Genomic DNA, 17,246 nt, shown 5'->3' on the forward strand with positions numbered 1-17,246 from the left:
CAAGGAGATTGTATCCCGGTTAACTCAGGACAATTCCAGATGCAGTTAACACACCCAACCTTCTCGTCGTCCTTCTCAGCATAGAAGAGTGTGTGTTGCTCCCCTGGTACTTACGGGGCTGGCAGGGAGAGGGGGCTTGCTGCCCTTACCCACCATCAAAAAGAGATATTACCATATTCCATTAGGGAAAAAGATGACAGAATTCAAAATTGGAAGTGTGGTCCCTACTGATTGCGTATAGCTCTCCAGGCAGAATATTGCTGAAAAGTCATTGGCCTGAGCGCTGAAATGGTAGAGCATGGGCAAACCAATTCAAATGACCAACTAAAACCTTCTAAAGGTGAGGGACTCTATCCACCCACCCTCCGTCCTGTTCCAAGACCTTCACTGAAACGGGCTGGATCCCATCCACACCCCCTGTTTATAGTCAGTGTTCTGTTTGTCATGTGATTGCCTAGGGCAGAGCAGAGGAACATGGGCACTTTGTAAAGATCTTCTGCTACTTTCTTCCTTTTGAACTTAGTACCAATAATTTCTTTTTCAATGCCAAGATTCTATATTACATAATTATGTGATGTGGACATTATTTTACGTAATAATAAGGTCTTTATAATTAACATTAGGATACTGTTAAGTAGGAAGACTTATTGAAGAATGTATAGATCCTCTTGGATGATTCTGCTTCAATGTAGTCCTTTTCTTTAGTAACATGCTGACATGGGGCAAAATAAGAGTATTGCTGCCGTGTTTGAAGGCAAAAATGATCACGATTCTTATTTACCATGCATGACTCTCCAGGAGCAATCTCTGTCTTCCCAGTGACTCCACACTCGGAATCGTAGGTATAAAGAAGCAAAGCTTGGGTGTCTTCCCCCAAACTTCAGAGCTAATCCACTCATTCCTTACTGAACCAGTGTGACCGTGAGGCACAGTTGGTCACCAGTCCTTCAGGTCCCATCCCAGAGAGCGAGTACCTAATGTGTAAATGTGGCTAAGTCCGCTTGCTGAAGACAGCAGAAACCAGAAGTTTCTATAGAAAGGACAGCTCAGCTGATGCAAACTCAGTCTGATTCATGGTTTTAAAAATGATCAACCCCACACCCTTCCCTCCCAGCTGGCCAGCCCCAAACCATCCTCTAGTAGGATGAAATGAGTTACATGAACACACTCAACATTGAATAATGCTCTGTGGGTTCCTCTAAATATGCATGGCATGATACGGTATGATAGGCCAAATTTTCTGTACACTTTGCACAATTTGTGAAATCTTGTAAATTTCATGTTATATTCTAACATACAATGAAAATGACTCCTCGACAAGGAGACCTGGGGGCTGGAGAAATGGCTCAGCAGTTAACAACACTTGCCGCTTCTGTGGGATTCTGCTCTGTACATTGTGAATAAAAAAGCCGCTTTGGGCCTATTGCTACACAGAATAGGGCAAAGCAGGAATTCCAAGCAGATAGAGGAGGAGTCAGAGAGAGGCCATGTAGCTGCCACAGGAGACAGACGCTGGACGCTGGACCCTTACCAGTAGGCCTCAACAATGTGGTGATGCACACATTAATAGAAATTTAAGATATAAGATCTAGTTAGAAATATGTGTAAGCTAATAGAGCACGCAGTGTTTTAATGCTTATTTTGGGTCTGGGCATCTGGGAATGAACAAGCAGCCTCTGCCTACGTGCCACACTTCCACAGGACCCAAGTGAAGCTCCCAGCAACCAACTAACCAATTGATGCCCTCTTCGCCCTCTTCTGGCCCCCATAGTTACACTACACTACACACACACACACACACACACACACACACACACACACACACACGACTTTCTAAGGACTCAACTTCCTAGCTCAAAACAACATGTGGGAGTTTCCTAGTTGTTCACCATTTACTCATTCATTCATTCATTCATTCATTCATTCATTCATTCGTCTAGTGAATGCTGAGCGTCCATGGCACCAGACATGATGGGATCCGGGATTGTGTTCATTGTGACCTGACTGAATGAAGTTTGTGTTCTTCCAGGAAAGGGCGTTCTCGAAAGTGTAAGGGGAACACGACTGCGACAAATGAGATGATTGCATCAAAGGCATTTTAAGTTAAACAATTCCATTTAGATGTTTACGTTCATTAGGGGGCTTCTCTGCTGTGATCTCACACGTCTCGGTCCCCTCAGGGTTTCAGCCGTCAACAGTGCAGCCACTCTCTGTACATGGGGTTCTCTTGCTCTGGCTGTATTCAGTGAGGGACTGGGGGAAGTGTTGGGGTGTGAATATTGGCTTGGATTGACAGACATGTTAGTAGCTGTTATAGAAAACTGGAACAAGATCGCTGTTCCTGATCACTTTGTCCCAGTTCATTTAAGGTTAGGAAAAAACTTGCTTTGGTCCGTGGTGTAAATCTGCCATACTCTGTCGCCACCTAGAGGCGTACTTGTGTACTACCACAGGATGGCGGGGACGGGACAACTTTGTGTTTGTTCATCAAATTAATTGTCTAAAAAAATGAGGGTTAATGGATGAGACTATTTCATTCAGGAATTTTTCCAAATGTTCTTGAGAAGATTTATTAAATATAGTTTTATATACAGTAAAATGTTCATATGTGTAAAGCTGATTTTTTTTAAAAATGAAACATCTTAAAGCAAAATCTGTTTGCCAGGCAGTTTCTTTATTAACCAATGAAATCAACACAAACAGAAGACCCTCCCACATCAGTTATGTAAGTGGATAAATACAGCAATTGTTTGTGACAGCATGTGCAAGACTGTATAAGCTCCAACCAGACAAAATCACGGCATGGAGACGGGAAGGGGAGCACGAAATCCACCAGCCAGCATAGGAGTTGTTGTCATTTGATAATGGCTTGGAATGGAAGAGTCAGTTTTCTTTTACGATGAGACCCCAAGTAGGCTGACCACACACCAGGGCTGGTCCCACTCCCAAGAACAAGTAGGAAACAGAAATGGAGCATGACGGGAAAAAAAGAAGAAATAAAGAAACAATAAGTTCAAAGCTGGGTGGGAAGTGATGGAGGCTGGAGAAGATAGCCATGGGGGAGGGGATGGATACAAGCAAAAACCTGAAAACGAAATAAAATTGCTTAAAATACGGACCAATAGAAGAATTTATGTAGTGTCATGATATCATGTCCCATAAGGTAACATATTTCATTAGATGTAACTTACTTCTGGTTACACTCTTGGGAACCTTCCCTTGGCGAAAGGGTACCACTGTCCTTTTGGTGCAGCTCCTGAACTTGGCTGCTGTTCTCAGATTGGCCAGGAGGAAACAGGATAATCGTCCTCCAAAAAAATATATCCAGTTCTTTGCAAACTGTTGTGAGCTAATTTTAATATTTTATTGGTATATATTCATTATACAAACTTTGATATTTGTGATGATGTTTTCATAACTTCATATCATGTACTCTGACCACACCATATTTTCCATTATTCCTTCATGCCTCGGGTACAGGCAGGTCAGGCGGGGCATGTCGGCAGGTTACCAACTTTCAAGATAGGAATGAAGAGTTCTGACTTTGTTTCCAGAATCTCCAGCAGCTGTGTGGAGAGTAGATGCAGAGCAAGGGGACCAGGACTGCCAAGAACGGGGGGGAGACCTGTCCAGAAGTTACCAGGTTTTCTTTGATTCATTGATTAAGACATTATAGCCTAGGCTTTCAGTGTTTTCCTTCTAGTGCGATCATCATAACTTCCGTTATCAAAAGAGGCTCCCAGATGCTGTCTGCTGCGCTTTCCTCGGCTCTCGGGCTCCCCCTACTGATCACGGGCAAAACTGAAAGGCAGATAGGATCTTGGTCGGTATGTTTTTGTGACTGTATTGTGAGCCCTGGCCGGAGCACGCAGCCATGAGACTCTAGGACGGAGCGAAGTCAGAGGAAGAAACTTGGATAAATTGTCATTTCTAGTTTGGGAGGCATGAATGGCTGCATCTGTCAGGTTTTCATGCAGAACATACTTTTGATCTGGTTCGTGGGTATCAGTTGTATCAGGACTCCAGGAAGCAGAGGGAAAGCAGGTTAAAGTCAAATCACATTGCACCCAGAGTATAGACACCGGAACCATTCCCATCAGTTTGTAAATGAAGGGAATCCTTCTAAATACGAGTTACCAAGGGCTAGCCATGCAAGACCTTTCTAAGGAATGAATAGCAGTCAACCTTATTAGGGCAACTCTTTTTTACACAAATATGTCTATTAAATGAAAGCTCTAGACCTTACTCAGAAAAATTCTGCAGGCCAAACACTCACCCGTGAGAGAGAGAGCTAGCAGCCAGGTTCAAAAGTCCAGAATTCAAGATTGGTGTTGAAGGTGACTTATGGATGGAAGCTCCTAGTGTCTGCTGATAAGAGGCGGGGCTGGGGGTTGTGGCCTGAGTTCTCCAACTTCCAGAATTAAATAAACCAGAAGGGACCGCGATGGAAGAGGAGTCAGTGTGTTCAGAGAAGGAGTAAGGGGGAAGTCAGAGCCTCCAGACATAGTGAGGTGATCATGTCAAGATGGCAGAACATACTGGTGCAAGGGTATGTCCAAGAGGAAGACCATGTGCTGAGCACTGGGCTCCGCAACATGGATCCACGACACTCAGTTTAACAAGAACTACTTCAGAAGACTGGGAAGGCAAACTCCTGAGTGCTCAGGAGAGCACGAGAGGAGGGGAATCAGAGATCACAACACATGAAACAGCCTTCTGAGTTTTTCTAAAAAGAGCAATAGAGAAATGGGATTATAGAGAAGAAAGTCAACTTTGGAAGTATGTGTGCATGCCTGTGAGAGAGTGTGTGTGTGTGCATGTGTGCATGCATGTCTGTCTGTCTGTCTGTTCAGAAGGACTGATCAAATAGAAGGAAATAAATGACGTGAGATGAAGGTTCATGGCATCCCTAAGTAGGCAGATGGGAATGAGATGCGATATGCAAGCGGGCCTCTGGTCAGCTAGTAGATTTCCCATTAGAGCTAAGGAGGGAAGGCAGATTATTTAGGAACAGAGGCAGATTGGAGGGTGGATGTGGAAGTCTAGGGTGTGGAATTTCTCTTCCAGTTTCTTTACTTTCTTGGTGAAATTATATATTAGCTGCTTTTGTTGCTGAAGCAGACACAGGGTAAAAGCAACTAAACTTGTGTTCTCAGGAGGGAGGACCTAGATAGCACCGTGCATTTAGAACAGGACCACTCCCTGTGGTTGATGATGTCTCCAGATCTGTAGGCAAAGGGACAGAGAGTAGGAGCTCACCAGGCCTGGGTTTGTCCAGGCAAGTGTGAGGAAGGGAGAAAGTGGCATAGACTCTGAGGGAGCATGCAAGGCTTTTTGGAGAGGAGGGGGAGGACACATGGAAACAAAGCCCTAGTTTTTCCCTAGGGTGGCAAAGCTGTCAGGTTGCTATGGCAGCCCTTGGAAGTGAGGGCCCTTGAAGTTGCAATGCTTAACAAATACAACTCAGATGAATACGGCACAAAAGGGATTTGATCTCTCCGAGCTGGAGTTCATTAAAAACATTATCTGTGTGCACTTAGGTCTGGAGGCAGGAGGTTGACGGCTACTGCTATTTACCTTTGTCACACTGGTTGTATTTCAAACTACTAGCAGCCAGGCGCTAAGGCCAGAGACTGGAGTTCTAATTAAAATCCCTATCTCTCTAATAAATCTTGAGATTCAAAGCTAGGGTGAAAACTGTGAGTTAGAGAGCTACATTAGCAACTGGCTAACTTTCTCTCTTTGCTGGTGTCCCCAGAAGCCACTCCCTACCACAACACCCCAACACACACACACACACACACACACACACACACACACACACACGCTCCTCCCTGCTACTTCCTGTCAACCAGCCTCTAACCCCACTTCTCTGAGCCCGGGTTAATTTTATTTAATTAATACAAATACGGCACATCTTTACATGGTTAACAAAGGCAGCAGAAACAAATGCAACACACCTTCCCACCGTTAAAGAAATATTCTGCAACATAAACAAATGTAACCCAACTTTGCCCAAATAAAATACTATTCCACAACATGCTATTGCTCCCCTATTAGAGTCAGCCTATCAGTTTTGGGATATGGTCACTCACTGATCCAGGAACCCACTATTGATATAGGTTGGCTGACAGTGTGAGCTCAGGGGATCTGCCTACCTCTGCCTCCTCCTTAGGATGCTACAGATGTATGTCACCACACCTGGCTTTTGCATGGGGATCTGAACTCAGACCCTCCCACTTGCCCGCAGGCAGGCACTTTCCCAGCTGAGTTGTCTCCCCAGTCCTGTTGATTCTGATGACTCGGACTCCCCTTTGCACTGACTGCCCAATAATTGGTTCTAGATGGGGACAACAAAAACAAATTGCTACAAATTTACCAGAAGTCCCAGACTGCTGTTCACATTTCCATCAAATGACTTTTGCCCTTTATGGTCAATCTACATGATGGAAGACCAGAGACTACCAACACTCCAACTTCCTTTTACTGGAATGTGGTTTCCACTCTTTCCTCATCAGCCCCTGACAGAGAACTCTGGGCAGCTTCCTGTCCCTAACTCAGCCCAGCTCATTTCTGGTCCTTTTGCTGAGCAGCAACTTCCCTGACTTTCCCACTTTTCCTGTCTTTTGAGAGCCAGGTCCACCCTACCCCAGCTCTCTCCCCTAATCCTCTTTAAGGATAAATCTCCAAATCCTTTTGAGTTTAAGGATTTATTGCAGATCATAAATGTGTTCATTGCTTTTCTTATTGTTGTAAGTACCTGACAAAAAACAATTTAAGGGAGGAAAGGCACATGCTGATTTATAGTTCAAGAAAGGACACAGTCCAAGGCTAGGAGATGGCCAAGTGGGGAAAACACTTGCTATGTGAGTTTCAGGACTGGAGTGTGGATCCTCATTATCTACACAAAAACTGGACAGGCAGGGAAGATTGCGTGTAGTTCCAGGCTTGGGAGGCAGAGACAGGAGGCTTCTAGGGCAAACTGGCCAACTAGACTAGCCCAACAAGTGAGCTCTGGACTCAAGTAAAAGATCTTGCCTCTCTATGTAAGGTGGAGAACACTGGAGGACGATACCAGATGTCACTCTGGTGGGGAAGACAGGGTAACAGTGGTGTCAGGTAGGCAATCACATTGTGTCTATGGGGAAGCAGAGAGCAGACAGGAAGTGGGCCAAGCTGTCAAAACTTAAAGCCTGCTCCTAGGGATTCACTTCCTACTAATACTGTGTGTCTCTGCCTCCTAAAGGTAGCCTTCCAAATCATAACCCCTGTCAGGAGACCATATGTTCAAACTATAACACATAGGCAACTATGTAAGAAAATAACTATGGCACAAACATTGACACAGTGCAAAGTTTGTAGAATTCTGCAAGTGTTTACATAGTTACGGTTTGATTTATGTTTCAGACTCTAACCTGAGAAATGAAATGAACTCTCTGTCCATAAATAATTCCCAAGGCTGAAAATAATGTCAATGACAGGATGGTCACCACTTCCCCAAGTGCTCCCATGGGATCCAAATTTCAGCTCATGACCTTTCAATAAGGGGTAACTGCAATTGGTATCCATGAGGACTTCAGTCACTTGTAGCTCACTGTTCACAGGGCCCTCAGTCACTGTAGCTCACAGTTCACAGGGCCCTCAGTCACTGTCTCTCATTGTTCACAGGGTCCTCAGTCATTGTAGCTCACCGTTCACAGGGCCCTCAGTCACTGTAGCTCACAGTTCACAGGGCCCTCAGTCACTGTAGCTCACTGTTCACAGGGCCCTCAGTCACTGTAGCTCACTGTTCACAGGGCCCTCAGTCACTGTAGCTCACTGTTCACAGGGCCCTCAGTCACTGTAGCTCACTGTTCACAGGGCCCTCAGTCACTGTAGCTCACTGTTCACAGGGCCCTCAGTCACTATAGCTCACAGTTCACAGGACCCTCAGTCACTGTAGCTCACTGTTCACAGGGCCCTCAGTCACTGTAGCTCACAGTTCACAGGGCCCTCAGTCACTGTAGCTCACTGTTCACAGGGCCCTCTGTCACTGTAGCTCACTGTTCACAGGGCCCTCAGTCACTGTAGCTCACTGTTCACAGGGCCCTCAGTCACTGTAGCTCACTGTTCACAGGGCCCTCAGTCACTGTAGCTCACAGTTCACAGGGCCCTCAGTCACTGTAGCTCACAGTTCACAGGGCCCTCAGTCACTGTAGCTCACAGTTCACAGGGCCCTCAGTCACTGTAGCTCACTGTCCACAGGCCCTTCAGTCACCCCAGTTCACTATCCTCAGGGCCCCTTGCTCTGTTTTTCCTCGACACCAAAACATCCTCCTTTTCAAATGTGGAAAAGTAACTTTTTAAAGAATATCTGAAATTCTGGAAACATGAGCACTACCCAGCTTCCTCTTTTCTTTTCCAGAGCTTGTCAACAAGCTTATAGCAGCCACCCTAAAGCCACTGTCAGAAGATTTGCTATTCAGGGTCCAATCAAAGTAATTCAGAAAACTCACACTAAGGAAAAGATGCAAAGAAGTAGAGGTTGCACTTGAATGAAAGCTCCATGGACTGCACTCATGCTCAGCCTCTTCCGGTACTTTCTCCAAACACAGCATATTCTCTCTCTCTCTCTCTCTCTCTCTCTCTCTCTCTCTCTCTCTCTCTCTCTCTCTCTCTCTCTTTCTCTCTCTCTCTCCCCTTTTCAGACCCCAGTCAGTCTCTAGAGTCTGTTGTTGGGACAACTGAATTCCACTTATGGGTCAGCCATTAGATATGCTAGAACACCCGAGGGAAGTCCCCTAGCTGCGGGGAGGGTGGTGGGACTGTTTCTTACGTAAAGGCAGTGGCAGTAGCCCCAGGGCCTGCCTCCCACTCTCATTCTATCTCACGTTCACAGTTTCTCTAAACCACCTTCAGCCTAGACTGAATCAATGTTTCTGTGTTTTAAATCTACACTAACTAAATGTCCGTAGACCCGTATTTCTCTGTAACAGGGAAAATGACTGGAACATACCAAATTAGCAGAAGGATTGTGACAAAAAGAAAATCGGAAATGTAGAAGAGGTAGTAACCTGGGGACAGACCACTCAGTGCTTTCTAGAATCCAACACAGACACCTGCAATTGAGGCATGTCGGCTGGAGGGGTCGACAAGCCCTGCAATGTAGGCCGGGCATTTAGGGTCTTAATAGGAGGAAGCTACAGGAGGCCAATGACAGAATGATTTAATCACGTTTGTATTTAAAAGATACATTCTGTGGGTAGTGTGGAAACCAGGGAAAGAGAGACAGAGAGAGACAGACAAACAAACAGAGACAGAGAGGGACAGAGACACAGACACAGACATGCACACATGAGAGTGGGGGCAGAGACAGAGAGACAGAGAGGGACAGAGACACAGACACAGACACACACAGAGATACACAGGCACACACAAATACACGAGGGGGAACAGAGACAGAGACAAACAGAGATACACAGAGACTCAGAGACACACATGAGATATGAGAGAGAGAGAGAGAGAGAGAGAGAGAGAGAGAGAGAGAGAGAGAGAGAGAGAGAGAGAGGAGAGAGAGAGAGAGAACACCTAGGGCAGGACTGTGCCAAATGAGAGGAAGGGGGTTAAAAGACAGACTCTAAGGAATTTGCTGATGGGCTGTGGAATGAGAAAGTGGTATCTGTATCATTACATCAAGTAAGGTTTTGTAACCTTTAAAAGTATCACTCTAGGGCTGCAAATGTAGTTTAGTGATACAATGCGCATCTAAAGTTTACTTGTATTCAATGTTTGGGTTCAATTTCCAGCATTGCAGACAAACAAAAGGGGCTCCAAGTTCTATTCTTTAAATTCAGTAAATCCTAAGTTAATTATGGTGAGTTGAGAAAGAGAAATGTGAATCCACAAATCCTATTGAGAAACTGATGGGCCATGAATGTACAGCAGAGATTTGTCTTTTGCTTGAATTTTCCTGTACTCACTTTGGGAATAAAATATCCCTCTTGCTTGAGAGAAAGGCTCAAGGGGGCGGGGAGGAGTTTTAACACTGGGACTTAACCTTGAGGTGAGATAATATCAATTACTGCTTAACTAGGGTCAACTATGACCCAATTAATTGCCAGGCATTTAATATAGTCTGAACTCAGCTATTTGTCTGTGTATATCGATTGACCACCAGAGGGCATCATGTGACTTAAAAAAATCATTATCACCCCCCCCTTTTCCCCTGCACCCCCAATCTAAGTGGACAAGGAGAGTTGGAAGGCCCCAGTAGTGAACACTTTTCTTCTTGTTTCTAAAATTGGAAAGAAATGAGGAACAAAGCAAAGAAGGAAGGAACGACGGAAGGAAGGAAAGAAAGTGAGATGAGGAAACGTGGGAGGGAGATTAAAAAAAAAGAAAGTAAAAAAAAAAACCCAAAAAGTGCACATCCAACTAGATGACAGTTCATCACAGAAGACAGCAGGCGGGCCGCCGAGGTAGGAACGTTCCGAGGCAGGAAACGGTGATGTAACCACATGTGTTCACAGCCTGCATGTGTGAGGACAAGACAGACTCTTGACCTTCTCATACACGCAGTGGGTTCCTTGGGAAACTACGGTGATGAATTTACGTTCACAGCATTCTCTCCTTTCTTTCAGACTTAAGTTACCTGAACGGTCAGCTTGTATTTAAAACTTATTTTAATCTAACTTCTTCAGGGAGGTCATTCACACTAGGTCACACTGTTGGACTTGGAAATGAGATGAGCTACTCAAGACACTAGAGTGTTCAGAAACATACCAGCAGCAATGCGTCCATGTAATAACGGGGTGGGGAGAAGCCCATGGCCCGAGAGGAATTCCTGAAATCCGCCTCCAAGGCTCTACAGAGCACCCACCACTGACTTCCTCAGCTACTCCCTCTTCCCTTGTCTGACTAGTGTGGTTCAAAAGCATGTAAGATGGGAGGGAGCTCACAAGTGGTGATTGCCTTAGGCACCAAGGCTCCTTTGAGTAGGGCTTTCCACCTGGGCATTGTTGACAACTTGGGACAGATAATTCTTTGTTAGGAAGTAAGGCATGTTCTTTCCACTATAGCATGGCTAAAAGCCTCTGGCTGCCACTTGCTAGATGTCAAGAATAGACCCCCTCCTCCAGTTTAGGGCACCCAAAGGTGTCTTCATTGCCAAGTGTCCCCTGGGCAGCAGTCTTGCTCCCTGCCCCTATTCTGGAACCTCTGCCCTAGAGACGCTCTAATTACAGGGCGGAAAGACATCATGAAAGCTTTGTTTTCTTGTTGTGTTCTTTCTGAATCACAAGAGAAACAGATGTGCAAATTTCTGTTAGAGATCTGTAGGCTTTAAAGCCATCCACAAACTGTGTTTTTTATAGCGAGGATAATGTTTTTATATGAAATAGGAATAAACAAATGATTAATATTGTGTTAAGCAGAAAGTGACACTCGATGCTCCAAGAGAAACAAGATAATAAAAGTTTTTATAGAGATAAAAATAACTCATACTGATTGTAGCCTTATTGGGTACCAGACATGCCTTTTTGGACATTTCTATTAATTTTATTTAAGCTTACAGCATCTCTATTATAGACATATTATTTCTATTTCACAGAGGAAGACAATAAAGTTGAGAAAGGTTTAGTCACCAGATCAGAATTTTACCCACAGTCTGTGTTGAAGGACAGATTAAAACTCTGATCAGGATCTATCTCTGGAAATGAACTCTTGCAGATCTTACTATTGAGTTGGTCATGGGCGTAGGAAAAGATCTAATGCCAAAAGACATAGATGGCGTGATCTAAAAATCACACAGGCTGTAAGAGTCTCTACATTCGGCTAGTATCGTCAGACAGTTTGTTAGGGGGTAATGAGCATCCACCTGGGGCAGGTTGGAGAGACAGGATGGAGAGATGGAAAGGGGCTGTTTTCTGTGGAGCAGTGGGACTCTAGAGTATTGTGATGGACTGCATGTTTGTGTTTTCTTTCTTTTTCAATTTATGTCGTGGAACCATGGTCCTTTGGAGCATAATTATGTCACGATGGTGGAGCCTCCATGATGACTTAGAAGAGAGTCTGCCTACTCCTCTCTTTTTCTAGTGTATGGGGATATACTAAAGGAGCCGTGCAGAAACATGAGGAAGCAGACACTCATGAGCCCCTGGGTCTGCCGGGGCTCTGATCTTGAACTTCCAAGCCTCTAGGACTATGAGGAGTAACAAATTATTTTTAAGCCATTCTACCTGTTGTAATTTATTATAGCAATAAAGACAGGTAAAGGTGATCCAGAGGGCAGGTGCTGTCATTTCACAGGCCAACAGGATGGTTTCTAGTCAACTGTCATTTTTAAAAATTGAGAGATTTGAGGAGAAAGGACTCTGATTCCTGAACATTCTTGAACAATAGATGTGGCAACACAGTCTTAATCCCTGTGTCTCAGCTCTCGGTCACAGTCACGAACATGCTGCTGTCACTGATGAGTTCTGGGTTTCCCATTCCACCCAAATCCTTATCATATTGCCTACTCTCCTCTTGCTACCTTGAATTCTTCAATTAGCCTCCATGAACAGGATAATTTGCAATCCTAAATAACTGATAAAAGGTGTTTGAAAATACATCGTATAACATAATCCCATGATTGCTCTAATAGCTCCCTTAAGATGAGACAGTGCCGTCATGGTGGTATACACCTCTGTTCCCAGAAGAAGCTGAGGACAGAGGATTGTCATGAATTTGATGTCATCTTGGGCTATGCCATGAACACTATGCTCTTCAGGTCTGCATAAGAAGACCCTGCCTCAAATAAATACACAAACAAACAAGCAAACAAACAAGTATAAATATGTAAACCAAAACCAAATATAAGATGAAGCTATCTTGCTATTCAATATTTACTGATTTATCCACAACTGTTAGTTGACCTTCTTTTCTTTTTCAAATAATTAATTAGTTAATCTGTGTGCACATGTGTGTTCATGTATGTAGTGTGTCTGTGAGAATGTGTCACAGGAGTGCCACACCTTGTGAAGGTCAGAGGACATCCTCAGGTGTCAGTCCTTATCTCCACATCAGTTTTGAGGCAGAGTCTCTCTTGTTTCTTGTCACTGCCAGCGTACTCCAGGCGAGCAGGCCTGAGAGCTTCTGTGGGATTGTTCTATCTCTACTCCCCATTTGCCTTGGGAGTGCTGTGGCTGCAGGCACCCGCAACTACATGTGCGTTTCCACCCACAAATCTAGACATCTGAACTCAGGTTGTCCGGCTTGCATGACAGACAACTGTATACTTGCTGAGCCTCTTGTCACCCTTGCCTGCACTATGGTTGAGGCTTTGTCTGTGGTTCTGTGTTTTAAACTGCCACCACTGCAGTTTTTGATGTTGGGACTGATGTTGACTTTTTGAATATGTGAGAACTTGTCAGTATTTAGCTTTTTTTTTTTACTTTGGCCTGTTATGTGACATGCAACAACAAACATTGTGTGTGTGTGTGTAGGAGAGAGAGAGAGAGAGAGAGAGAGAGAGAGAGAGAGAGAGAGAGAGAGAGAGAGAGAGAGAGAGAGAGCATGTGTGGTTTATGTGTGGTTTATGCATATGCATATATGCCTGTATGAGCATCTGGGCATTGGGAAGCCAGAGTTGATGTTGGGTGTCTTTATCACTTTCCATTTATTTTGAAATAATGCCTCTCCCTTAACCTGGAGCACACCAATTTGGACAGATTAACTGGCTGGGGGCTTCAGGGATCCTTTTGTCTCTATCTCTCCAATGTTGGGGTTACAAGTGTGCACCACTACTGTGGGGCAATGGTCTTGTACCCTGTAAAGATTTGTCACTTGTATTGGTTTAATAAAATACTGATTGGCCAGTAGCCAGGCAGTAAGTGTAGGCAGGATGACCAGAACAGGAGAATTCTGGGAAGAGGAAAGGCCCAATCTGCAATCATCTCAAAGATACAGAAGAAGCAAGATGAGAATTCCTCACTGATAAAAGGTACCAAGTCACGTGGCTAACACAGACAAGAATTATGGGTTAATTTAAGATGAAAGAGTTAGCTAGAAATATGCCTAAGCTATTGGCCAAACAGTGCTATAATTAATATAGTTTCTGTGTAATTATCAGCCAGGAAATGAATGAATGGCCTCTGTCAACATGTCACCAGGCTGAACTTTTTACAGAGGTGTTGAAGTTCTGAATTCAAGTCCTTGTGTTTCATGACAAACACTTTACAGACTGAACCATCTCTCCAGCTCCTACTACAAACATTGTTTTAGTGCTTCCAGTGTTTCTGGAATTGTTTTAGCAATGTGAACTCTCTCTTACCAAAGCAGAGCAACCTGAGGGGGTCAATACTTGTGCAGGGAGCAGCAAGTATAATAAACATGTTGGTGATGTTTGCTGCAAAGTGATATTTGTCAAGGAAAAAAACAAAAGGAGCTTGGAAAATGACTCAATTAGCACGGTGCTTTCTACGAAAGCATGAGGACCTGTGTTTGATGCCTGGCACCATGGAAAAGCAAAGTGTGACACCGTATTTTATTATCTTAGAACAGAAAAAGAAGGACCTGGGATCATGTTGCACAGTCAGTCTGGCTAAATCAGTGAGCTCCAAGTTCAGCAACACACCCCATGATTGACAAGACAGCTAATGTTGGTCTCTGGTTTCCAAATATATGCACATACATGCATGCACACATATATATACGAACATAGGCATACACACAAATGGATGAGGTGGAAGTGGGTGCTGCAATTTAAAAATAGGTCTTTAGTATAGGTTTCAGTGAGAAAGTGACATTTAAACAAAGCCTTGAAGGAGGTTGTTGGGTTGTTGGAGGAGGGTGGAATCACCTCCATGCTGTGGGGACCTCTGTGTACCAGGCAAACTGGCCTGGTGTACGACAGAGGAAAGTTTACAAACCAAATCAGGATGCTTAGATTATAGAGATTATCAAATCATCCCAAGGCACAAAATGAGAAGCAAAAAGCAGAAACATAGGTGAATATACTTAAATATATATTAAACATAGGTAAATATACATAGGTGGAAGGTCCACATTGAGTCCTGGAGTCCTGAGATATGCATTGTTAATATGATATCCTCCCTCAGCCTTCACCTTGGTTTTTGCCACTGATTGTGAAGTTATGAGGACAAGACTTGAACTTGTCGCAAAAGTCTTTAGACTGAAAGTTCTCAGAGAGGCAGGACCTCTCTGACTGAACAGCTTTGGACCTTTCAGATTTGGCTGGACAGAGCACACTTGGAATCAGAGTGTAAACCCCAATATAGATCACCCGTGGGCAGCCAGTTAGAGGACTGTCAGTCTGGATGGGTCATAATCTACGCTTCAACATTTGCTCTTCCCACCCTTTCTTCATACACATAACATTGATGCTTGTGTGTGTGTGTGTGTGTGTGTGTGTGTGTGTTTGAAAGCATGCAATGCCAGAGATTGATGCTGAATGTCTTCCTCTATGACTTCCATTTGATTGATTGATTGATTGATTGACTGATTGATTGATTGATTGAGGCAGCCTCTGTCACTGATCCCAGAGCTCTAACTGGGCTAGACTGGTTGTCCAGCAAGCCTCTGGCATCCAACTATTTTGCTCTCCACAGAGCCGAGGTTACAGATGCCACCACACCCGACTTTCCATGCTTTTCCTCTGGATGGGGGAGATCTGAATGCAGGTTCTCATGCTTATGCAGCAAACACTTTGCCTGCTGAGCCCTCTCCCCAGCCTTGAGATAACAAACTCTGTCCATGCGTCTTACCTCAAGCATCCTCTGAATTCTTCCTCTAATGTGCCTTAGGGTACACTTACTCCTTTCACATGTCTTCAGAGATTCTTCTGCCAATGATTTTCTCATCTTTTACAGTAGGGTTGAACATTCTAAAATAACATAAGAAACATACAATACAAGAGTGAGCCATGTGGGTATCAGAGGACTGACCCCAGGAGCTAGAGGAAATAACAAATGAAGTGTGTAGTGGGCTAGTGGGCACATTTCCAGGAATTGCAGACAGGTGATATGGGTGGGCTAGGGGAGGTGGTGGGTGGAGTTTAGGAGAACAGGTGCTCAGATTTTCCAAGCCCTGATGGCCATTGTCGGAACTGAGCCACACAACAGCAACGCCTCCTTTACTGAGTGATGTTGTCAGACTAGTTTTCCACCCTATAGGGTTTACCGTTTACTCAAAAGCACGAAGGAAACCATAGTCAAGCAGTGTCATGGAATCCATGGGGAGACAAGGTCAATTGTGTCAACCGTCCCTGAAATGACTCTGATAAACAACAGGCTTTGGGGGAGGTGAGAGCGTGGTAGAAGGAAAGGCCATTTGAATTAGCAATAGAGATGTCATTGGTGACCTTCAAGGGACAGGCTCTGATGCAGCAGTCTGGGTTGAAGACTGAGTGCATGCTGGTGTTACAAAGGAAGTCTGTGGGGAGGAAAAGGATGTCTTGCTTCCTCAAGCTGGGGTGACCTTTCTCAGATCACTTGCTGAGGTGAGAAAGCCCCTCTCCCTGGGAACATGTGGCTCAGGCAATCAAGCACTTCCCAGCAGAACCCCACAAACCCCGTTTCCACGTATCAGACTGCTGATTAAGGTATTTCCAGGAAAATCAACCAGATTCTTCGAAAGTCCTCTGAGGTTGTTCATTCAAGGGAATCCTTTTACTCGCTCTGTTTGTTTGTATGAATGGAGGGAAATATAGACTAATAAATACATTTACTACTTGACAATTTTAAGTCACAAAAATCCATCATTCTGATTCTAAAGATCATCTGTACCTATATCCACACATTCAGCCATGCTTCCACCTACCCACACACCTATCCACCCATTCACCCATCCATCCATCCATCCAACCATCCATCCATACACACACCCACCCACCCATCCATCCACCCACTCATCCATCCATCCATCCATCCATCCATCCATCCATCCACCCACTCATCCATCCATCCATCCATCCATCCATCCATGCATGCATCCACCCACCCACTCACCCTCCCACCCATCCATCCATCCATCCATCCTGATCTTCTCTATAACAAACAACCTATGCCTTCTTTGTCTGTAGTTAGTCCACAAGAACCCATTTCTAATCCTCAGTCTACCCACTTCTCTTTTTGCCTCTTTCCCCATAGATCACTTGAAAAGATGAATCTATTTTTATCATTGAGCAACCTTCCCTGAATAAATGCAAGTGGTTTCTTTCTTATAGTCCTTCAAAATAATATCTCCTCCTGTTTCTGTGCCTACCTGCA

This window comes from Arvicola amphibius, chromosome 8 (genome assembly GCF_903992535.2).
Source record: "Arvicola amphibius chromosome 8, mArvAmp1.2, whole genome shotgun sequence".
Classification (NCBI taxonomy): domain Eukaryota; kingdom Metazoa; phylum Chordata; class Mammalia; order Rodentia; family Cricetidae; genus Arvicola; species Arvicola amphibius.